The 24,494-nt window shown below is 39.7% G+C and overlaps 1 protein-coding gene across 17 annotated transcripts in view; it reads left to right on the top strand.

Moving 5' to 3' along the window:
- CELF2 (CUGBP Elav-like family member 2) overlaps nucleotides 1–24,494 on the top strand; it is a 535,828-nt gene that overhangs the window by 416,326 nt on the left and 95,008 nt on the right. The gene's annotated exons all lie outside the window — the stretch shown is intronic.

Genomic DNA, 24,494 nt, shown 5'->3' with positions numbered 1-24,494 from the left:
GGTTGTAAATAGCATTATAGAATATATTCCAGATGTGAACTGATTTTTAGAACAGGTAATTCTTACTTGACAAATCTGATGTAGTTTTTCAAGAAGTTTCTGTGAAAGTGGACAGGTGTGAAATCATCTATATAGTCAAGCTGATTTCCCAGGGGCATTTCACACACTGTCACACAGGAGACTAATCCATGCAGCTGCTGGTGAAGCAGAGAAGGGCCCATTTCCAAATGGGGAAAGGATCTGGGTAGATGATCGAGGGCAGATTAGAATGGGGAAAGGTTACAGGCCAGGGGAAGAGAGGGGATGATGACTGGAGAGCAACAGGGACTGTTATTGGAGATCAATACTTTTTCACTCTCTATGTAAATGGCTTTGACAGAATGAACCACCAACTTGTTATCCAACATTTTGGATCATGCAGAAGGGACTAGATGGGGGAGAATCCACCTGATAACCTGGAGAAAACAGTCATACACGAAGAGATTCTGCTGGGTAAAATGAACCGTAAGCAAGAAGAGTAAATTTTATTTTGAGTGAACACATATGTTGAATGAGTGTATTTTTTCAAATATTTGAGAGCAGGAGAGGATTCGAAGAGTGCACATATCATAAAAGGACTGAGATGATGATTTGTATCTGTGTGGTCAAAAAGGCACAGAAAATGCGAAGCTGTATAAATGGAAGCATTGAATAGAGCCTTCAAGGAAACACTGCACCATTTAAAGAAGGGTTTTTTTCAATCATGTTTAAACTACAGTTACCAATATTTAGTAACATTCTATAGAAAAGGGCAGAGGTCCAGAGAAGAGCAGCATGATTTTGTATGAAGTCGGGAAGGGTTGAGCCATGGTAAAAGGTCTACGAAGGTTGTAAAGGGCTTCAAACATTGACTTACAAGAAAGCTAAAAGGGGAAAATCTGAGGAAGAATACAAGACTGTAACTTGGTTTGGAAAGAAAAAGTTACAAGGGGATACAATCAAAATTTCTGCAGTATGTTGAAGTGCATACCAAAGGCAGGAATAGATAAGCTCTTTCAATTAATATTAAACCCAGGGACTGCACAGCATAGATTTAAGACTGAGGAACAGCAGGCCAACAGAAAAAAATTCGACTTCTCAAGTCAAACCTTCTTCCCTCACTTGCAGAGCAGAGAGTGGCTTCCAGAAGAAGCAGTGAGAAGAGTTCCAAAAGAAACTTTATTTTTACTTGCTTCCATTTAGTGTTTTGAAATAACTCATCTGGAACAGGACATGACACAACTGCTCCCCATGTCCAAGTGCAGTTTCACCCCATAAACAGGACAAGGTGCCAAGCTGTCAGTGGCTTTGCTATGTCCAGCACGAAAAGAGGCTGAGACTGGTGTCCCCTGATATTTTTGCATTGCTTTGAAGAGAGAGAGCAGATCAGGATAACATCCCATTGCGTGCTTGACTGCAAACCTGTTGCCCACATAAATCAGTCTCCTTTCATAAATCAGTATGCTCCCTTCATTGACAATGGCAAGAAAGTCAGCCCCTTTGATAGCAAAAGTTATCACAGCAAACCCAACCCAGTGAGACAGAGCAGAAGTAGTGGAAGATATTTGTGAATACCCTGTAACAGGAGCAGGGGGCTGTGGTTGCAGAATGGGAAAACTAGAGGGTTGGGGGGGGAGTTGGGTAGAGGACTTTTTTAGTTGTGGTATTTTAATATAGAGGCAGCATAGAAACCTCTCTTTAGCCTTGTTTCTAAAGTTCCTGTGTATGATGTGTGAATGACTGGAGCAGAATGAAGCTATTTTTAGTTTTTAGGCATCTTTTCCCTCCCCGTTTTTATGGCATTTATCACAGTGGGAGCTTGGTCCAGAAATGAGGACTCTAGGTATTGCTGTAAGAAGTTAATAAAAATAACACATCTCTAAGGGATTAAAGTAGATCACTTTGGGGCTCATTGGCTGCAGTTTCATAGCAGCTTAACTATGATTTACAACTGCATATGAATTTTAAAAATTGAACTAAGACTGTATAAGCACATTATTAATTACATCTATGATGAAAAAAAAATGCAAAAACTTTAACTACATGATTTTTTTTTTGTTAAATTGATAGAAAACCCATGTACAAACCAGTCATGAGAAGAGCAAGAATTCATATTCCAATTGCAGTTCTTTCTAATGTTCATGTTCACTTGAGGAAAAGGCAAGTTCAGTGAAGGTGTGTTTGAAAAGGGAGTTCTGAATTTATTTCAGGCATGCTATAATGTTGACAACTTCAGCACACCATCCAGCATTTACTTATAGAATATTTTAGAATAACTTAAAAAGGAGTCTCAAATGTTCATAAAATATAAATGGGTAATCTGTAATGATATCACTTCATTGGGGAAAAAAACAAACATGTAAGCAGGCAGTTAAAACAGCCTGAACTTTCAGTAAAACTGAAAAAAAACAACTAATCAAATTGCTTTGTTGAATGTGAATAATATGCCAAACCTCAGTTTCTCAAACATATAATCTCAAAGGCAGAAAACTGTAATGCATGGAAAAATCTAAGTCAAGTCATGCACACACTTGCACGCAGGAATTAATCAATAGATATAATACTCAGACATAAAACACAGCCATGCTTTAAGTATTTTCAAGATTGCTGCCTGCGTTTAAAATATATACATCTATAAAAGTGCCAGATAGTGTCACTTTAATATTTATGATATCCAGTTTCTTTAGTGGCATATTAAAGCTCACATCAATAAGATTCGACCATTTTGTGACGTTGTGGCACTAAAATTCTTTCCTCTTCCAATTTTCTATTATGTGAATAAACATACACTATTTATCTGCTCCTCACATAAAAAAATTATGTGAGTTTTTGTTAAAGGACAATGATTTCAAAATAAACCATACAACCCTTCTCTTGTTATGTAGTGTTTCTTATTCTATTCAGTTGTAATATCAAGATCATTTGCTCCTAACACATGAGGAGATTTTGCAAAGGATGTGGGGACTGCTCTGAAATCCTCACACACTTTGGCAAAGAGCTCAAAGGAAGAAAATATTTGACAACTGAGCAGTGTCAAAAATGAACTGTAATTGGGAAGCAGCCTTATGAGCATGGATTTTGGGTATACTGCAGCTTCCAAATCTCTCATTTCCCCTGCAAAAACAGTGTTTTATTGCTTTTATCTTCTGTTCCTTTCACACCACTGCACATATATGCACAAATAAATAATAGCCTAAAATTAAAACTCACAATACAGGAAGATTCTTCATTAAAAGATAGAAGGAGAGACTCCAAGGCAGTAAGAATTTCTGTCACTGCTGAGATGATGTGAGAGATATAAATATTACAATGAAGGCTCACAATAAAAAGCTAAAGACCACATAAAACATTTTAGCATAAATATGTCATCAATTTTACTAGTTCTTAACATGAAATTTAATCCTCAGGAGGGCCTTGAAAGGATGTCTGCTATTCTTTATAATTTTGAAATGCATTAAAAGCAGATATGTATAGTATGCATAGCAGTGTAAATTAATTACTATTTCATTACTTCCATCTTCCCTGCACCAGACCTTGTCACCCTGTGTTTTTATTTTTTTTTTTTTGTGGGAGCAGGGTAGCAAGAGGGCAGATTTGGGTTTGTTTTGAGTCTGGCAGGACCCACAACATCCTCAGTGTCAGACTTCAGTGATACAGATGCTATAAAAGGATGTGCTGTGCCAGCTGTAGTATTACTCCTTTTTTAAGACATCGGTTTCACAGTGCACTGTAACCATCAGCATATTTCAAAAGAATAGCAAATAATTCCCCAAGGATAAAGTCTGGTAGTGGCTTCTAAGCCTGGTTTGAGCTTAACTCAAGCCAGTGAGCTGTGGGTGGAAGGCTGTGTATGCCATATAAATCTCCTGGTCCATCTGTCTTGGGAAAGAATGCATTTTCAGGAATCTGTGTCTTTCTAATTGCTTATAAAAACACTCTGAGACAAGCCAGTGAATAAATTAAATTTGAATGTTTCCAGTGGATCTTTTCAGTTTCTCACTGAACCTAATTACTGTCTAATCTATGCCCATGAGTATGCAGTTTTAAGTGGGACGTTAGACTTTCACTCTGCAGATTAAACTCTGTGGTGCATAAATTCATTATTATTTGTGGAAGAGAAAACTTCAGAAAACCACTACCTTGTGGTTTTAATTTAAAATAACTACTGCATCCAATTCAGGCATTCTTTTAGAGGACTAAGAAGAGCTGTAAAGAGGTGGAAGATGTTTTCTAATAAACCGTGTCTCTTCTTCACCCAACTGAATTGGGAAAATTTATGTTTCGACCAATAATTAAACTCTCCTCGTAGCTCAAGATGTCATGCCTTCAACTGCAATTTTAGGGAGCTGTACCACAATAGGGAGTAGATTAGTATAATGTACTGCAGGGAACTTTTTGCTGCAAGGATGAGTGTGGCACCATAAGGAGCAGGGCTGCTGCTTCAGCCAGACATCTCCAAGTGTTTTGCAAAGGGAGACAAATAGCATCACTCCATTTTTACCAGCTGGAAGAATTGAGATACAGAGGCCTTGGGGGAATTTTCCCAAATTTTTTAAGTCTCTTTGAGCAGGCAGAGAATAATGTCCTTTCTGTGCTGGTGTCATTTTGCCTAAATCAAATCTGCTCCCTTCATTTTCAGAGCGTAAATCCCTGAGCTGGTTGACACAAAAATTTTGTTATGTTAACACTGCCCAGGTGAGATCTGCATTAGTTTATTCACATATTAATCGGATCTGATGAGAACTGCAGTTAGAAAACAAGTATGGAGCAGACCCAAAGGCATCAGCTCTCACTCTTCTTATGCTCCCCCTAATTAATACAATGAGTCTTAAACAACAATCTTCCTTTTTTATTTGCAGATCATGGGATATAAAAATCATTGTAGATTTAAAATGGACTGTATTAACCCAAGTAATTCCATCAGGACTTGAGTTTCTATAGTGAAAAGTGTTGTGTTGTCTCTGGCTCAATTAGATTTTTCTCAGTGTCAATTTTAATTCACTTCACCAGAGCATGGGGGAACTCTCAGTGGAAGGGAAAATGTTGCTTCTGAATGAGAGCCTCCTGTAGCCCACATTTTATTTAAGAGTTTTAAAATGCTTTGCAGTCCCACATTCTCCTTTGAACGTCTGCTATTGTGTGCCATAAGAGCTGAACAAAATCACTTGATGTTTCTTAATGTGACAGGCATCTGAGTTTGAGCAGGAGGATGGAAATGGGGAAAGCAGGGTCCTTGGTCCCTCTTTTTATTTAATACTAAAAAGAAAAAAAAAGTCTTGATGAGCCTTGGTGGCCAATAAATTTTATGTTGAATCTTTTCCACTCCTCCAAACACCTGTCCATGCATAAAGAGAAGTAAAAAGTAGGCAGCAGAGTTTCCTTTTGCAGTGCTTAGCCCAGGACAGAGACTGAGTGGCCTCAGAAGTTGTTTTTTCCCCTTTGTATTTGATATTTCCCACCTCCCATGGCTATCAGCACTTCAGTGTGCATTACTTTGTTATTCTCTGCTAGGTGCAGAGTAACCCAAAATTACTATTTTTTCTCTATTTTGAAGGGTAAAATTGGGTAGATCTTTAACTTGAGGACACTTCTCATTGTGAGAAAGGGAAGACAAGAAGAGCTTATGATAGAACTGTCAAGGAAGGTTTACCCAAGATAAGGGCCTGAAATGTCCACTGTGGATAGGTAGGGCTTTCCAAAATGCTCTTTTCCATCATGTTCAGCAGTTTTGTCTTCCTATCTCTACACTTGTCCTTCCCATATGTCATTAAATTCCCGAGACTTTCAATTCATGGGTAGCTGTGCCCACACACTGAATTTTTACTTTGTTTTTGGGTGGGTTTTGATTTGTTCGCTGGGGGTTTTTTGGCTGACACCTCCTTTTTTCCAATTTTGCAAGTGATTGAGACTGCTTTCCAGTATATCACTGGGCTGCCTATAGGAAAAGAGCTGGGACGGTCACCAAACCCAGTCTATTGGATCAATGGATGTGAACCTCTTTTCTGATTCAGACTGAAGATGATGCCAAAGCGTGGTGCCCAAGTGCCCCATAGTTACTATTAATGCAAGCTTGTGTATGAAAGGTAAATATGAAATTATCTCCATGGAGAACACCTTCATATTTTTCAGAACTGTGCAAAATACTCTATGAAAATTCAGGTTTCCAAATGTGTCGTCTCCCAGCCTTTTTGTTTCTAACAGTTTTAGCTTTTCCTCCCAGTTAGAATGTGATGCCTTTCTCTGCTGTGTTACTTGCTGCTCTCACTTGGGCATATATTGAGTTAAAAGATGCTGTGTGGAAGTAGTGAATTATTACTATTACTTTGACTATTATTATTATTATCGTCATAATTTAGATGCTGCAGTTTAAGTAGTTTAAAAAAAGATCTCAAAACTAAAGGTCAGTGTAGCTTGTAGGTTTGCACATGCACAGTACAAGTAACCTTCAGAAATTTCCTCATGACAAGATAAGTGCAGCAATTATATTTAAATGAGTGCCAGAGAAAATTTCACTGTAAACTGCATTAGCTGGAGAGTGTGTGCTGTAAGAGGATTTAATTGAATTAATGTTACTTACTATCAAAAGCTCCATCTAGTGTATTGCCAGGTCTCCTTATTACTAAGAATAATATTTGGCTCATAAAGACCCCTGCTTAACTAAGCACACAGTCCTGATGACTTCAGCAAGTGATTAAAATTAAAGCATTTCCTTCACTGCTTTGCTGAACAGGAGCAGGCTGGAAGCTGGGAACACTGGTTTGTGTACAGAGCATGGAATCACCGAGCCCTTTAACAAGGCTCTTTATGGAGGTTCCTCTTACCAGTGGTTTTCTAAGTGTCTAAGGGAGGTGTGATTTTGGCATGAGTGTCCTTCCCAACTTGGTTTGGATCATGGCTGCACCAGTGATGGAACTGTCTGGGTGTTCAGCAGGGACTCGAGGTGATCCACACTGGGGTTTGGAAACCTTCCACAAACAACAGCAGTGATGGCAGAGGGGTTTCATTGAATAATCCTGGTGGTGTTTTTAATGCTGTTATTAATGCAGGACTCTCCCTCTCACATTATACAGATGTGCCACAATGAGATCCAGAGAGGTATTTTGTGTGACTTCCTACATAAAAGTGGAAATGCAAATGAGCTGCATTTACATATCCACATGATATAAACAGAAAACTCAGACGCGTGGAAACGCAGGGACATAGCCAGAGACATGCTTCAAAACAGGGATTTAAAAAGCCATAGTTTTCCAACACTTATGTTTTAACCATTAAGGAGAAAATGTGATATATTGGATGTTTTTGCAGAATATTTTTGAATGTCAAAACTCCCATTGAAGCCTGCGTCTCCTTTATGTTTGATATTATTTTATTTTCCTTTCACATGCATTCTCTAAAAAGCGAATACATGAAATCTAGGGAAAAAAAAACCCTTTTATTCTCCATTCATTCAGCAACAAAAGCAACAAAGAAAGAGTGTTTGAACCAATCTTTTATGAAAATTGGGAAACAGTAGAATAGTTTCGACAACAACTTTCTTTATTGTTGGCTGAACCAAATGGCAAAAGTTTTTATTCACCTACGCATCTTATATTTTAACAAGCCACATGTCACTCCTGAACTTCACCCACCCGTATTTCTGCATGAGGGTGGCATTCTGGTACAGTCAGTGAGGCACATGCCATTCAAAGGAGTTACAATCTCCTCTTTGTTTTTGTGGTGTTGTTTTGGGGAAGAAAAAGAAAGAGTAATTGCCCGTGTTAACTGATGTTCATTACACAGAATTGTTTAGCTCTCTTAAAAAATCATTGATCTGCTTTTCCCCCGTGAAAGTATTCAAGGTCTCAGTTCACAAAAGAGAAATCAGCATGTAAAGCAGCAGTCTGGCAATCTGCTGCAAGGAGCAGAATGCCACGTTCTTTGCAGAAATGTCAGCAGAGTTTGCTGTCTTCAGAAAAAAAGAGAAATATTTTGTAAGGATGAGAAACTTTATGACTGTTGCAGTCAGATGTGATTTTGGAGAACAATCTGTTTAAGAGTAGGCATTTTTTCTCATACATTTGTATGTAGCATTCATGATTGGACATTCGTGAGGTAACATCTGGCACGAGCTGTTTCTCTTTCTCCCTAAGTTTCATAGCTTTGTTTTGTATTTGAGAAGGATATTACAAAGGTAATTTGCTGTCCCATTCCCATTGGTATGGTTATGGTTTTAACTTTTGAATTACTCCCTGGAAATAGGAGGAAGCAGGGGAAAAACACCATTTGGGTATTTTTAATAGGGAACAGGCAGTATTTAGATCTCATGGCGAATGCCCATGGTACTTTGTGTTCATGCAGCAAGTCAAAAGTGCAGCTGCAGACCAAGGTCCATGAGCCACAGATAACAAAGGCACCCAAAATCTGGGGCTCCAGCCTTGTCCACATGCTCTTATTATCATTTACTGTTTGTATTGCAGATGCACGTAACAGATTGTACAATATGCTGTACAAACAGATTGGTAGAATGATCTTTGTCCTGAAACACTGACGGCAGAGCTGAACAAGAAGTATTGACAGTGTGCCTGCACTGGGAGCTGCACAGCCCAGACACCACAGTTTTGGACTCATGTCCTCAACAAAAGGGCTTTGTGCATCTTTGGTGAAGCAAAGGTCTGTTCTTGCTGATCCTACTGAGAAGGACTGAAATTTTAAATAAGAACTAAAAGAAAATAGCACAAAGATCATTAGAGAGCGAGTAGGAGAAGGGAATGTGCCTACTTCTCGCTTTTTTTTCTTTCTCCTCATCTAACAGCATTTCTTCTACACTTGCCAGATAGAGTGTGTCAAAGGAGCAAACTTTCAAACTTTGGGCAGTTGCTCCCAGTATTGGAACAAAGCCCTGCAGAAAAAAAAAAGGCTGGGGCATGCAGAGCTGAGGTTTTGGTGACCTGACTGGGAGGGGCACTGCTCATGGAAACTCTGACGCTTCGGAAATGATAGGGAGAGCGAGCCTGCAAACTTGGCTTGCTCTCACAGAGCTACCCAAACAGGAAAAATCCTAATATTTAATGTCTTTTTCATCACCCAGGGCATGTCAAAAGATCATCCACTTATGCCCTGCATGGTTAAGAAAACCAAGAATTGCTCACTTATTTATTGAAGTAGCTAATGTGCATTTCAAAGTGCCTCGGTCTTGGCTTGTGGGGGAAGGAGGGGTGAACATTAAGATTAATTTCAATGAAAATATTTGGTGGTAATAGTTTGTTCAGTGAATCTAGATCATCTGCAGCTGGTAGAATAATGATATAAGCCCGTTTATATGCTTTATTAAATCAATAAACCACATGAAAATGAAGGTGGTTTGTGTTGTGCACACAGCTTCCAGAGGATCTTTGCTTAGGGACGAGAAATGATTTTGCCGTTTAGAAACACTTTTGTTTCTCTTTCACGTGAAAATGTTCTCTCACTAAAATTATTAAAGAAAACATTTTTCAACTCTGAAGTATTGCTGATATTTTGGCAGTGGCTGTGGCCAGTAGTCCAAGGGATGGGAACTGCTGAGCACTCGGTATTTAAACAACTGGTGTTGACTTTGTGGTTAAAGAAGTTTTATGACTGAATCAGACATAACACTTGACCCACGTGTCTGGTTTGAGGTAAGGCTGTACAGGAACACACCAGGATCCAGGGCTCAGCATCCCTGGCTGCTCATGGTTGAGCCATTGTGGCCTTTGTCAAAAGGGGTTGGTCTCTAGATCAGGTGAGAGATTTTTCAGTTCCAGGATGCAAAGGTCTCAGGTTTGGAAACCTAACTTGAATAAAAAAACCCTGCTGGTTCGTCCAGCCTGTTGTCTGCCAAATCTATGCTTGTTCTGTTTAGTGCATTCCTAAATGTTTTGTCCAAATTTATTTGGAAGTGGACCATGGGACACTCTTTCCAACTCCCTCCCACAACCCAAAGATTAAATGTTTTATTATTGTACTGTAAACACACAGTCCTAAAAATTTTTTGGTGTTTTGGTCCCCCATTTTATTTATTTTCTGTTGTATAATCTCTCTTCTGTGCTAATATTGATGAATTGGAGGGATGCATTTTCTGTCATGTAAAATAGTGCTGGGGATAAACTCTGCCTAGGATTTTGGCTGACCCCTTCATCAGGCTTAGCTCAAAAATTAATTTGTCATTACCCAGGTGCTATGCACTAAGCTTTATTGGCATAGAGGAGCACCACATCCTGTATGTTCTTTGGAAGGAAAAAAAGTGATCATATAATCACTGAGACAGTAAACAGTCATTTCCAATCTAGTAATATTTTATATGAACTGGCACTGTATGTTGTACATCATCCATCTTGCTAATCCTTGTTCCACATTGCCTCCCACTTGAGGCCAAGAACATTACAGCTGTGCCAGAGAGTGGGTGGAAAAATAGCCTTATTATTAACCTAAGTTGAAAACATAATGGCTTTTTGAATGTCTTCATTCACAGATGCAGTCATACTAAAATATTAATACCCTTAAGTGTAGAGAAACAGAACTTTCATTTTAGATCCATTGTCCATGTACGTTGCAAAAGGAAAAGCCTTGAAAGTGTTGTGAATTCCCTGTATCTTTTGTTTCATGTTTTATCCTTTAAATGTCAGTATTCTGTAAGAAAGGAGCCAAAATATTCTTCAGAGTAGGTTTTGAGCAATGTTGCTGCCATCATTAACATTGCCTTGTGGTAAAGGAAAAAGAGTTTGTCCAGTTTTCTCTGTCTTAAAAGACTGGTGATAATTGAGTGGATATTGAAACACACATAATGATTTTTAGCACCATGATCAAGCAGGGCTGCATTGCCAATGTCAGTGTTTGTTTAAATCTCATCCCTAGAGGGATCAGAAATATTCAAGATGCATGTGTTTTCTAGGAGGAGCCATCACAAAGGGCAGAGGAGAAAACTGCAACCCTCATCTGATTAATCTTCAGAGCACCCCAGGATCCCTGATTTACAAGCAGAAATGAGGGACCTAGCAGTGAAAACTGAGTAAATTTGCAGCATGGCATCACAGAAAAAGGAGATGATGCTTCTCTTTAGTTATAGTCGTGGTTTGCCTTTCCTAACTCTGCAATTTATTTCTATGTATCTCTTCCCAGGTAAAATATAAATCTTCCACGAACCTCTTTAGGAGGCGTAAGAATTGGTCTTGAAGAGTATTCAGAAAAAAAAGAAATCAGTCTTGATTGTACTAATTTATGACTAGCATGAAAAAATGTCCCCTCTTTTAAAAAGGAAAATAAAAGGATTAAAACTTCCAGTGTGTCAAGCCATGTGTTGTAAATTAGCTTAATTGTTTTAGAATTCAGAAGTGTTTCATCATTTTAAATTGGGCTTGTCTGATACTTAGTTCCACATTTTTTATAACTCTGCAGGACTAATATGTAGCCTGTTGTTGCACATGAAAAGCTTTTTTAATCCTAATTTTTAAGACTGATGGAGTGAGAGGAGGTTGACAAGTAATCGCTTAGTTATCTCTGTGTCAAAGCTTATGATATGCTTTATAGTGAAAATGTGCAATACGTACTTCCAGAAATAATTTTGCTCTACATTATGGTTTATCTTTCTGGCATAAAAAAAAATGCAAAAGTGAGTAATGCAGAAGTCTGATAGACTATTTCAAATTGCTTGGAATTATCTTTAAGTTTTGCCTAGTAAGTCTTAGCAGGAGACAAAATATTGTACAAGATAGGAGCCCCAATATTAACAGGACTGCCCTCCAAGCACATCCTTATTTCCCCATATCCCATTTCATGTGGGAAAAGAAACTTCACATTTTTTAGGGCATTATTTTGCTGTTTCTCTGTTGATCCACTGTACTCCGTGGATAAATACAAGTCATCTATGAGTAGGGCTTTTTGTGAAAAGACCAAGTGATGCTTGTTCCCAGTAAGAACTGGGGGTTGCAAGGCTTGTTTGACAATCTAACCTGTAACCCACCATTTCTCAGCTCTCATCCAGGAAAACTTTGCATTGTTTGTGCCCAGCAAAGATATTTTACACAATAGCAACATGTTGAATAAATGGCAAGGTCACGTTGTAAAGTTAAATAAAGGACCTCTGGTATCAAAATACAATTTCTCAGAGGTTTTATTTTGTTTTTTTTTTTAGCTTGCAGTTAAGACTGGGGACTTTGTTCTAAATCTCTCTGAGTTTTTTGGTAGTGAAGCTGCACATCTGTGATATTTTGTTGGACGTGTTCCTGCGGCTGCCGTGGTGACCTGCGGAGAGCCCCGTGCAGAATCCTGCTTCTCCAAATGTGATTAGATACATTCAGGAGCCACATGCTATTGATGCCAAGGAACACTGAATAGTTTCATCTGCTTTGCAGACAAGCTTCAATGTAAGCCCTCCTGCCACTGCCTGCTCAAGGCCACCTTTGACAGCCGCAGGAGCCAACACATCACTGTTTAGGCACTCGTTTTGTTCCTTTTCTCTATTTTTCCTTCTCCCTCTGATTAAGTTGCCAATCATCCAGCTTCTTTCTCTTCTTGTCCTGATAAGTTGCCAATCATGTCATACAGCCTGTACCTCTAGAGGCAAGTATTTTTCTTGTCATAACTTGAAAACAGGCTGCTGGAGATTTATTTTAAATCTTGGTCTGATTAAATGCTGCGTTTTGATCTTTGGAGAGCCATAGGATCTATAGATCATGGTACTCTTGTTTGGACTTACTGGTATTAACTAACAGACTTACAACATGTCCTATGGGTCATCCAACACAGTCTCAATATTCCCGTCCCTTAATAGATACTAAATATTTGTGAATAGATTTTTTTTCATCAGTTTTCCAGGGCATACATGGTGATAGTTGCAAGGAATAAGCAGTCACTTGTACGAAGGCTTCTGGGGAGAATAACATATTTATTTTTATGGTATGTGGGGTTTTATGTTTTGGTCTGCTTGTCAAATCATTTATACAAAGATAAGTAGTAGCAGTATTTCATAAGGTCTTCAAGACATAAATAGCAATGGGAAATTAAGCAAAACTGAAAATGTTTACTGTGAAAAGCATATTTAAAATACTTTTTGTGAGATTTTGAAATAGTTTTTTCAAGGAAATTATGGAAAGTCTGATTCTGGGAAATCTACACATAGAACAAGATAAAACTTTGGAAGAATTACGTGTGGAAGCATAATGCTGTCCTCTCTGGGAGAGGAGCTTAGCTGAATTTTCCTGCCTCTAACAATTGTATAATTCTATTAAAACTGCTTTCCTAGAGATACAAGATAACGCTTTCCCCCAGTATTAATACTTTGCTAGCTTGTTTTCCAGTCAGAAGGAAAAGACTGTATGAATCATCTTAGCTTTTCTCTCTCATTTTGGAAGTACATGTGTTACACATCTATTCCGTATCTCCCTTCATTGATTTTACATTAGTTAATCATCAGACAAAAATAAAGAGGAATAATAATTAACTAGGATAGCAATCTCTCCCCAGAAGTGTTTTCCTTGCCCCAGTGAGGCTGCCCAGGTAAGGTGAAACATGAGCTATTATTTTTTATCAGGATGCTTTGCATTTTTACACTTAGTCTGTGCAAAACGAGTTTGTGTGCAAGAGGCAAATGAGAGGCAGGTTGTGAGATACCTTTCAAATACCTTTGAGCTTGAGCTTCCTGAGCATAGATCCCTCACATGAAGTGTGTTCTTCATTCTCATTGCTTGTGCTCATTAAGTGCTGCCATTTATTTTTGTGTGCCTGCACAAATATATGGCTTTATTACTAAAGTGGTTTGTTTATCTTTGCTGCTGCTGCATTTATTTTAGCACTCATCTAAACAATTAATTAGGGAAACACTTGAGTACCAAATACACTTCTTCAGATACCACTCAGTTGGGTTTTTTATTTATTTCCAGGAGCATCAAGCATTAAAAAACCCCATCTTTTGCATTTTTTTTTCTAACCATGCCTTTTTCCCTCTTTTTTGAAGTTTCCACAGCAGAGTACATTGCTTTGAAAGATCATGGGCCCTGTTGAGAGTTCAAAGCCAAGTAAAGATGATGCTTAAAGTTCAAAGGCTCTGTGGAGCTGCATCTTCATCTGCATAAAATTGTTTCAACTGACTAGAAAGATAGAAAAGTTGCCAGGAATTGCTTCTATTTCATTTTTATTATTATTATAAAGAATGCTTAATTGGGGAACAAATGTGTCAGTGCTAACAAGTTCAGGCAAAGCGAAGCTTCTTAGATGAAACACTGCTCAAAGGTGCAAAGCAGGAAAGATTTGACATGTGCTGTGACCCTGTGAGAGTGAAGCTGTGAATGCCTCGAAATCAATACAAGATGTGCAAGGGTTCATGATGTTGAAGTCGGGAAAGAGTTGAGAGTGTTTGACTGCATCTTGGGCAAAAGAAGCAGGGAGTGTGATGGATTCAGACAATGGATTTAGACCTGAATTTTAAAGATGGGGAAATGCATTTATCGGGGGGGGGGAATCAAATAGTTGAAAATTATCTCCATTAAAATGGTGTGTATGTTGTGTAAAATAGTGTGTTGTGTATGACTCAGAGTGGAGGATTTGCCAGTTCTTCCACCAGCAGAGAATGGAGCCCACAATTTGGTGACTTGGCCAAAAACAGCAAAATTCAGCGCAGGGGAGGTGTTGGAGGAAAAAGTGACTTATTGATTCAAGTTCAGGGCACTGAGAGACAATATTTATCCTAGAATTTCTTCCCATGCTGCGCAGGCATCCCTTAAGCCATGTCAAATGTCTTGTATTGAGTTCTTCCATTTCCTGTAAGGTACCTTTTGTAGGAAGTGTGACAGACTGCAGTGAGTCAGATGGGCACAACACTGGCACGTAGTGCTCTGCTGTTACTCACTGTCACTACGATGGCTGTGTCTTTTTACCTTGATTTTATTTTTTCATGGTTTCTTCAGAGTACTCCTTTGAGCTCAGAACATTTTATTCTTTCTATTTAACAAGGAAAAGCTAGAGCACAGGGAGATGAAAGGCCAGATTGTTCAAAAGCACGTAGGCATTGAAAGATTCAGATGGGCATTGAGTGTTATTTTCAGAAGAACTTCAACACCCTATTCCTAGAAATGAGTTATTCAAGGTCAGATTTTAGATTCTCTTGCAAAAATGGTATCCAACTCTTCCAAATCCAGCTAAATGTTGAAAACAACCCATGCACAATGTTCTTGCCAAGTTTCTGGGTAGGGTTGAGGTTTTGTTGTTGTTTGTAAATTAGTGAAGTGTCAGCAATAGCAATCTTTCCACTTTGTACCTTCTTTTATAACTCCTTTTCCCAGGGCCTTCTCCTTTTTTTCCTCTTTGTACTGCTAGTCCTGGCTTTTCCTATGCTGTCCTTAGAAGACACAAACTGAGAGGTTTCAGTGGGGTATTAAAGAAACTTCATGTCAGAAACAACAGGACTGGATAAACTGCAACTTAAAAAAATATGCATTGTGTTATCATGAATTCATAAATGTATTGGTATATTTCTAAAAACGAAGTATGGCCCAAGACACTTTTATTGGCAATATCTGCTATGCTGGGATGTTCATCGAATTACCACAGAAACATGACATGGTTTTGGTTGGAAGGGGCCTTAAAGATCTTGTTCCAAGCAGCCTGTGGTGGGCAGGGACACCTTCCTCTAGACTGGGTTGCTCAAAACTCCATCCAGCCTGGCCTTGAACAATTCTAAGGATCCACAGCTTCTCTGAGCAACCTGTTCCTCTGTCTCACTGCCCACACAGTAAAGAATTTCTTCCTTATACCCTACTGAAACCTGCTCTCTTTAGTTTGAAGCCATTCTCCCTTGTCCTATCACTACATCCCTTGTCCAAGTCCCTCTCCAGCCGTGTCCCGGTCCTCTTTAGGTACTAGAAGGTGCTATAATGTCTCTGATTACGTTTCTTGAAAAAAAAATTAAAAAATTCCTGTGTTCTTGCTATGAAGAAACTCATCTGCTTTGTGAAATTTGCTAGTGAACGAGAGCTGGTTCCCAACTGATGGGTACGATGATAAAACAGTAATTTAATTGATATTGTCTGCTAGAGTTAAATAAGGTTGCAATATATTTCTGGGGAAGTTAAGCTGTGTTAGGAGGGATGTTGTCAGAAGCCAGTTAAATTCCTTCATTGCCATTTCACAGAATCACAAGTAGTTGAGGTCAGAAAAACTTCTGGGATTCATCTTATCTAACCCCAGCTCAAAGCAGGGTCATCTAAAGCAGGTTTCTCAGAACTGTGTCCAGGCAAGATTTTAATATCTCCAGGGATGAGGAGAGTCCACCACCTGTTCGGGCAAACCATGCCAGTGTTTGATCACCCTTAGAATAAAAAAATGGCATTCCTTATTTGTAAATGGAATTTCCTGTATTTTAATTTGTGTCCATGACCTCTTGTCCTGTCATTGGACCACTTAGAAGGCTCTATCTTCTTTACTTCCTCCAACATTTTCTTCTCCAGGCTGAGCAGTCCCAGCTCTCTCAGTTGTTTTTCGTATGAGAGATGCTCCAGACTCTTCCTCATCTTCATGGTCACTGGACAGCCTCCAGTATGTGCACATCTCTTTACCAGGGAAAAAGAAGAAGATCCAGAACCTCACATATGTCTCAGCAGAGCTGAGCAGAGGGCAAGGATCACCTCCACTGACCTGCTCTTCCTGATGCAGCCCAGGATGCCTTTGGCATTTAACCAGTGAAGATAATTTCCAGTACAGAACATAGATTTTTTTTCATAGGGAAAGTTTATAAATTGCAAATAACTCTCAAAGATTTTATTCTTTTGAAGGGATAATTTTATGGTAAAGCTCTTCTGTTCTGAGTATTTTTCCCTACAGAGTTGCCTCCTAGTTGAACTAGGACTCAAATGGCTTCTCAGGAGTCACAGTGCAATTAGAGGTTTCATCAGAGCAGTGATCTGGAAGTCTTATCAGGAAGAGCCAGTTTTCAGTGATCTTTCTCAAGCATTCAAGTGAAAGAAAAAATAGAAGGAAATCCAGGACTATAAGACATGTGTGCTGGGAAGTTTGATTTGCTACTAGTGAGTGCCAGGGTTGGAGACAATGGGGCTTTTGAAATGACATCAGGGAGAGATGTGTCTCTGCCTATGTTAATTTATGTAAACATGATCTTTGTAGAGTCTTTTTGAAGTGAAATACAGTGTCACAGCAGTTTTCTGCTGCAAGAATGAATTAATAAGGGAGGACATCTTAATTTTGTATTTACATTTTTTTAGCATCTGTTTTCTGAACCCTCTTTCTCTACTGCATTCAAAGATCTATTTAGCAGATGGTCAGACTTAGGGGTTAAGAGGACATGTTAGTTCATTTTAAAGCCAGTAAACTTAAGTCAGTAATTGTTACCTGGCCAAAGAAAAGGGAAACAATAACCATCTGCTACAAAGAAAATAATAGGAATTTATTTGAGGGAAGAAGAAAGTGAATTAAAGATTAAGGAGAATTAGTGCAAGAATAAGAAGGAAAAGAAGAAAAAAAAAGTAAGGGAAAACGACAAGAAGGCAATAAGAGAAATACATAATTATTTGTATTTTCTTTTTTTTTGTTGTTTCATTTCGATATTTCTCCAATTTCAAAATTTCTTTCTTGATACACTATAGAATACAGTGACAGGCCTTGTTTAAAATTACTTCGAGTTTTAAAAAAAATTCTTGCATTTTGTGTATATTCTTTCCTATATTTTACAAGTGGGAAATGCAGTAACTTCCCATGGGACATCCCCTCACAGAGCTAGAGGCTGAAATGCCATTTCCCATCATCTCCCACTGCTATCCTACTTACCTGAGAATTTCTTGTCCAAAAGCTCTGACAAGCAGTTTTTACTGTAACCCGTATGGACTGCTGTATAAAATCCCAATTTCTCTCCAGCTCTGAGATCTAGGAATGAACGGACCAAACATGAACTTGACAGGAGGCACTGAGCTGCTGCTTTGATTTTCCCACTGATGTTGTTTGCCTGACAGCCATCCCTCTCCATGGCTTTCCCTAAGGATTTACACTGGGTGGGTGCTTGGATGGGCTGGCAAAGGAGGAGCATTCCAGGCCAGGCCACCTGCAGATCAGAGTGTTGATGCAGTGCTGATGTGCAGGCTCAGTGGCACTGATTGCTCAGCCCTGTCTTCACAGCACTTCCTGAGTTTATGTTGCAATGTCTCTCATCCACTATTCAGCCCAGACCAATAAAGTTTAACTTCCATCCCAGCATGCAGGGATGGTTTCTTTAGGGACAGATTAGTTTGTAATGACATAAAATTGCCTTGATGCTATAAACCTGCTTTGTATGTATTTATTTATCCTGCCACCAAGTATAGAATCTAATTCTGCATCTGCTTTTTTTTACTCCTTTATCACATCTAGTGCAGATATCATGAGTGTTGCCAAGCTGCAGGTGTGGAAGCTGGCCCCTTCCTTCAGAAGTAAAACAGAGTTCCAGCATGCTGGCCATTCATTTCTCAGTCATTATACTGGCAGCAGGAGAGTTCAGGAATTTGCAAAAGCTGTCATTGTCCTATATGAAAAACCTGTACATTGAAATTCTTCAGATACTTGTACAGCTATTAGCCATTTAAAACTGTTTAATATAAGTGGCTTATTTCACAGAGCAAGAAAAGTAGATTCTGGAAAATTTGCCCTTGATATCTTTTCTATCTGTGTCGCACTTTAGTCAAAATTTCCATAATAATGGGTAGGGAAGTGTTTTGGCACATGAACCGGTGCATATTAGTTCTTAGTTGCTTTCCCAAAAGGCTTGAAAATGAAGCAAATTTAATCTAGGTCAAAAAAAAAGAAGGAAAAAAAAAAAGAAGAAGAAGAAGAAGAAAAAAAACCACTTCCATTTTGTAGGCAGAGGACATTTATAGAGAGCATTTGTATTCACAAGGGTACGGGAATGACAGAGTGCGACTCCTCCAAAAGAGCTCCCCGGTGCAGCTGAAGGCTGACAGCAAACTAGGACTTGTGGCCAATTAACAGAAAGGCCGTCATAACTTGCAAGGCATGGAGAGAAAAAATTGAGCTCCATGGGATCATTTTTCACTGGCCATTTACGGGGCTGTTACTGGCCTGGAGCATTTGTGCTTTAATGCCAGCGGTGCGATGCGGGGCACTCTGGGGCTCAGGCACTGCCACCCTGAATGCTGTAACCAGGAGGAAAAATAGAGCACAGGGTGGAATTTGGCACGTCCCAGCTGTGAATCCTTCTCACATGTGAGCCCTTGCCTACATTCAGCTGATGTATTAATATTAGAAGTGGCATTGCTATAATATGTGCTGTGATTAGAGTGGCAAGGCGGTTTCCTGGCTGGTGACAGGACTGGTAATACGGTTTCCATCAGGGTGCCAATTATATCAAACTATTAGCAAACCTGAGCTAATTGGGAGGCGGCATCATTAAAGGTTGGTTTCTGCTGTATTTGGCAATTCTGTCAGGGATGGCTTTGGGAGTGAATCCTTTCCATCTTACTCTCCCGTGACTCTGTAGACAATAGAGGATGAGGATGGTGCAGGTAGGAATCAAAACACATCCCTGCCTTAGCCACCTTCTTCTTCTGATAAAGCAGTGTTTCAAAAATAGTTGGATTTTTATTTCTGGGTGTCTTTGTCAGGAATGGCTGTATTTCCTATTCAGACAGTTCATGGTTTTCTCTGGTTTTGTATGGAACCACCCAATCAAAATCTCTAAGACTTGAAACACCTCTCCTAATACTAGACCCATTTTTTCAGTTCAGGTTAGGTAATTGCACTAACATCTGTAGCACAGAAGAAATGCCAGGCAAGGCTCCCATTGCACTGCATAAAATATAACCAAAGTGAAAAGTCTCATTGCCCTACCACACACCTGAGCTCCCTGTAGAAATAGGTCTTTTCAGAGGCTTTAGTGGAAAGGAGATTTCAATGTCTTCATTGGCTTTTGGAAAATGACATTACAGATCATGGTGTGTTTGGTTGCAAATCACACTGTTCAGGCAGCTTTTTGTGATTTACAGAGCATATCTTCCAGAGTTCAGGTGGATGGCTGGCATGCAAGAGACCTTGTTAAAGGCTGCCCTGTATTAGTGTAGTGTTTAAATTTTGGTGGTGGATGAGTGAATGTGGAAATCAGGAGAGAAACATTTGGAGTGGGTAAAAAAAACAAGAAAAATAAATCCTCCTTAACTTAAACTAGCTTGAACTGTGCTGGATTGACAAGAGGCTACTGTCCCCATTGAGATTCCAGGCTTGTATGAAGCCAGCACCTGTTCTGCTTGCAAATGCACACACAAAAGTGAGCTTCATTCACAGAAAGAAAGAAACATAGCAGGACTTCACTCATTTAGCCTTCCAGGGCCTTCAGTCCCTTGATCTGTCAGCCCCTTAGAATTCAAACGCAGCCTTTAAAGGAATTTTCAATTCACAACATGATGACTTTGTTGATGTCCTGAATGTGAATGTATTTTGAATTGAATTTGTCTGCCAGGATTCCATTACTAGCTAAAAGAATACAGAGTTCAATCATCAGATAATCATTATAGCTGTTTTGAAGTGTTTATTTTATTAGTCTAGAAGGTAAAGCAAATTTCATACTTTTAAGTTGTTGGAGGCTTTGCGGGTGCCCTGATAAGCTCTTGTATTTCTATACCCCATGGTTAGGGTTCAGGTACTGGCAGCAGGTGATAATATGCACAACACAGAAGAGATCCAAACTGACAAATTTTGACAGTTGAAAACTAAAGAAACTAATATATTCCCATAAATATGAGTTGGGCCTTTTTTTCCCCCTCCTGTAGCTTTTTTCTTTTAATTCCCAAAAGATAATTTTTCAGGTCTGGGAGACTGCAGAATATTTTTCTTCTAAGCAAATCAAAACCTCAGAGCATCTTGTGTTTTAAATCATGTCCACATCCAAGGGTTATTTTCTCATATAGATGCACACGTGTAATTCTTGGTAACTTTAACACAGGAATTGTCTATTCAGTTTAGGGAGCTGTAAAAGACTTTTTCTCACCCGAAGCAAGATGGAGGTTGCCGTATTCATTCAGGCATGAAATCCTGGCTGAGAGATTAAGCCTCTTACACAGATCCCAGTGCCGTTAAATGCCAGCGAGGACTGTGTAAGCCACATCTTCAAGTGGAGGAGAGCTTCCCTTTGTTAGCTGTTCAAAATTAGGAATGTAAACAGCTCTCACGGCATAATTAGTCTGTGTTTGAATTGGGAGAAAGTGACAAAAATAATGGCACGGCGTAGCTCCTGGAGATGTCACAGAGCAGGATCTTGCAGCCTAACAAGGCTGTGACTGCTCTGCTGGGAGGCAAATTTGGTTCATAGAGCAGAAGTCACACAAGAGAAGCCCCATTGCATGGGGTCACTAACAGCTCTTTGAAAAAATCCTCTTGTTTACAGGAGGAATGGCATTTCTTGAAGTTTCATTGTGAAATCTGCAATTCGTCGTCATTCTACAAAGTCCTCCAGAAACCCAAGTTCACTGTCAGCAGAAAACCATGGCTACTGTGGTGTGAAAGTCTTCATCAATTGATCTTTTTCCCATTCCTCACTTCTAAATGATGGCTTCAGTGAACCCATGGCTTGATTCCCTTGTAATCCATTGCTGCCATCTTTGACAGTGACTCATGTAAAGCTGTTTCTAGCCATACACGAGGCTGTTTGTCCCTGTCACTGTCTTGCTAAGCAGGTTTCTGTGGAAATTAAATAAATAAGATCTCTACCACTGGTGCTAATTGGTGCCTTTGGCAGCCTGAGCAAGGGCTTGTGAATTGAATGTGTCATGGAGAATTGAATGTGTCAACTCTCTCCCAATGGCTGGGACCTTGAGGTCTTTCTCTGGCACTAAATTTCCTTTGAAAAAAAGAAAAAAGGGGAAGGAGGGGAGGGGGGGAAGAGAGAGAGTGAAAACAAGCTGAAGTAAGAGATCTTTTCCCTTTTTTTAATGAGGTGTTGAAGTTGAGCATTGTAGTGTCCACACTGCGTTTGCTCATCAGATGCCTTGAGAAGTAGGGCTGTTTTCTGCTGTTGTTTCTCAGGCATCCCATTTGTTGCCATTAAACGCCTTGCAGCATGGAGTGGCAGGTTTTATTCAGTCTGTTCAAGCATCTGGCAGGATAGCCATGAAGTTGTTGCCGATGTCCTTAAGGGACTGTAGGGATCTGCATGATTCATTCAGCATTTTTTTCAAGGTACAAAGAAGAAATGCCTTACGCTGTAGTAAATACTGTTCCAAGTAGAGCACAACCAGCTTAGCAGAGCGTGGGAGATTTGCTGCTCTGGAGGCACTGACTGGCAGCATGAGCTCCTCTGCCTGTGGGCAAGAATACACTAACCCATGTGGAGTTAAACTGGGCTGTATTTCAGGCTGTTGAGGACAGGCAGAACCATGTCCACAAACCAATTCACCTTTTAAGTTGTCCTGACTAGGAGGGGAGAAGGTTATCACTGCCAGGCTCTGAGTTATTTGGATGTCAGAAAAGTCTAGTTGTGGTTCAAGCTGCTGTGGAGTTTGTTGGTGATGAAACAAAGATTATATGTGCATGGGGCCTGAAGGTGAGGGTTGTGTTTTTTAATTTTCTTTCAGTAGTAAACATACTTTTTTAGGTTGTAGCCTCTTTGCCTTTCAGCAGGGGACAGCTACCAGTCCTAAAGCACAGATTAGCCCTGTCCTATTACATAGTCATCTTCCCCTCCAATATTCCTGCAGAAAAAAAATGAATTAGGTATTTTTTTCTATGTACTAACCCAAAAGGATTTTACACTGGAGGCATCTTCAATGCAGTTTGTATAACATGGCTGCAGCACCTCTGGAAAATCCATAGGCTGAGTTACAGCATTTCCTTGGGGAAGCTCAGACTACTGCCTTTTCTGTTCCTCTCTGTTGTCTATTTTCTGTTTTGAGTCCAGCCCTGACTTCTCTAGCAGATACCTCCAAATTCAGGTGGCCACGAGTAGGTGTCCATGCCCCCCTCAAACCACAGCAAACCAGCTCTTGTTGTAGAATTTGTTTTATTTAAGAAGATATGAGCCAAATGTGTCCTGAGAAAAATTTTATCTATATGCATTTTCAGATGTGTCAGTCTTTGAGCTTAGAAGTCTCTATTTTTGTCAAGGTCCGATGACCTGCCTGAAACATCTGCACGTTTCCCATTAAGCTACTGTTTCTTCCGGCTCTCTTTCACAGAAACATTTTTCTCTCCTGAGCTTTTACTTCCCAAAAATGACCAGTTAAAGGGTATTTCACAGCATATTCATCTTTCAAGTGCAGTTCTTTCAAGTAGTGCCAAGAATGATAAACCAATAGATTTCAAATTCCTCTTTATCGGAATGAACCCACGGAGCTGAAATCTAAAATGAAACTCTTTGGGCCCATGGAAAAGGACATGGCAATTGCAAAGTTGTGATTACAGCTTGATATTTTCCCCCCTGAAACCTCTCCCCTGGTTAAAAGATCCTACATTAAAAGGCTAATAAACAAACAAAAAACAATAGAAGATAGACTTGGAGCTGGCTGACAGGATAGAAAAATATTGCAATATTGTCTCAAAATCACATCATTAAATGTCACAAACTTGGAATTTTTTTTTTATCATTTTCATCTGGAGTAAAATAATTCAGATTTTCTGAATTTTCCAGTGAAACAGAAGGTTTACAAACACTGACAGGAAACACAAACCTTGGCAGGCTGTGCCTGTCTCTAGCACACATCCCTGCGAACAGTGTTCCGCTTACTGAAATAATTATTAAACCATCTCCATTGTAAAGTGTGAAATTTTAAAGAACCTGTTGGCAATATGAAAAATGTTTCTCTCAGCTCTGTTAAGTCCGATTACCTGCCTGCCCATGTTTAGCTGTGCCTGCAAGTGATTTTGTATATTGGGGACAAACTTGCTGTGTTCCAGCTGGGAATACATGGTCACCTTTGCTTGTTTCCGAGGTAATGGTTATCACTGGCCTGGCTGCAGAGCCAGAGGGAGCATTCCCAATGCCATGCACAGATTGAGCCAAGCAAGGGGCAGTGGAGGAGGTGTTCTGGATTCAGCCTTTCCTTCCAAAGTGGGCCACCTCCACGTGGTCACTTCCAGTGTTTGCTGTGTGCTGCTGTGCACACCTTCTCCTTGTGTCCTTTGCCATTACGAGGATGCTGCAGGGTTGAACACAAGCAGGTGGGCTGGGATGTTTCACCTTGGCCAGAATTAGAGAGCTGATACAGGCATCATCTTTGCTCACTGCCTGAAGCAGAGATTATTTTATCTGTGTCATGCTCCAAGGGAGCACCAAGGCTCCTGTGCCGAGGTTTCTTTTATTTACTGATTGGTTTTGACATTTCTCTGGAGTTGTAACAAATCTCTGGCTGTGATTAAGAGAACAGGATTGTTTTCTGATTCATCAGTAAGACCTGCATCATCCTGTTTCATGTGAAGTAGGTTTTTGTTTCAGGAGCCACTTCTGCCCCACAACCAGCATTGCCCAGAATGTTTTCCCTCTCCCCATAGCAGTTGGGTCA

This window comes from Sturnus vulgaris, chromosome 5, assembly GCF_052056855.1.
Source record: "Sturnus vulgaris isolate bStuVul1 chromosome 5, bStuVul1.hap1, whole genome shotgun sequence".
NCBI classification, from domain to species: Eukaryota; Metazoa; Chordata; class Aves; order Passeriformes; family Sturnidae; genus Sturnus; species Sturnus vulgaris.
This window is presented reverse-complemented; position numbering and strand designations above follow the sequence as displayed.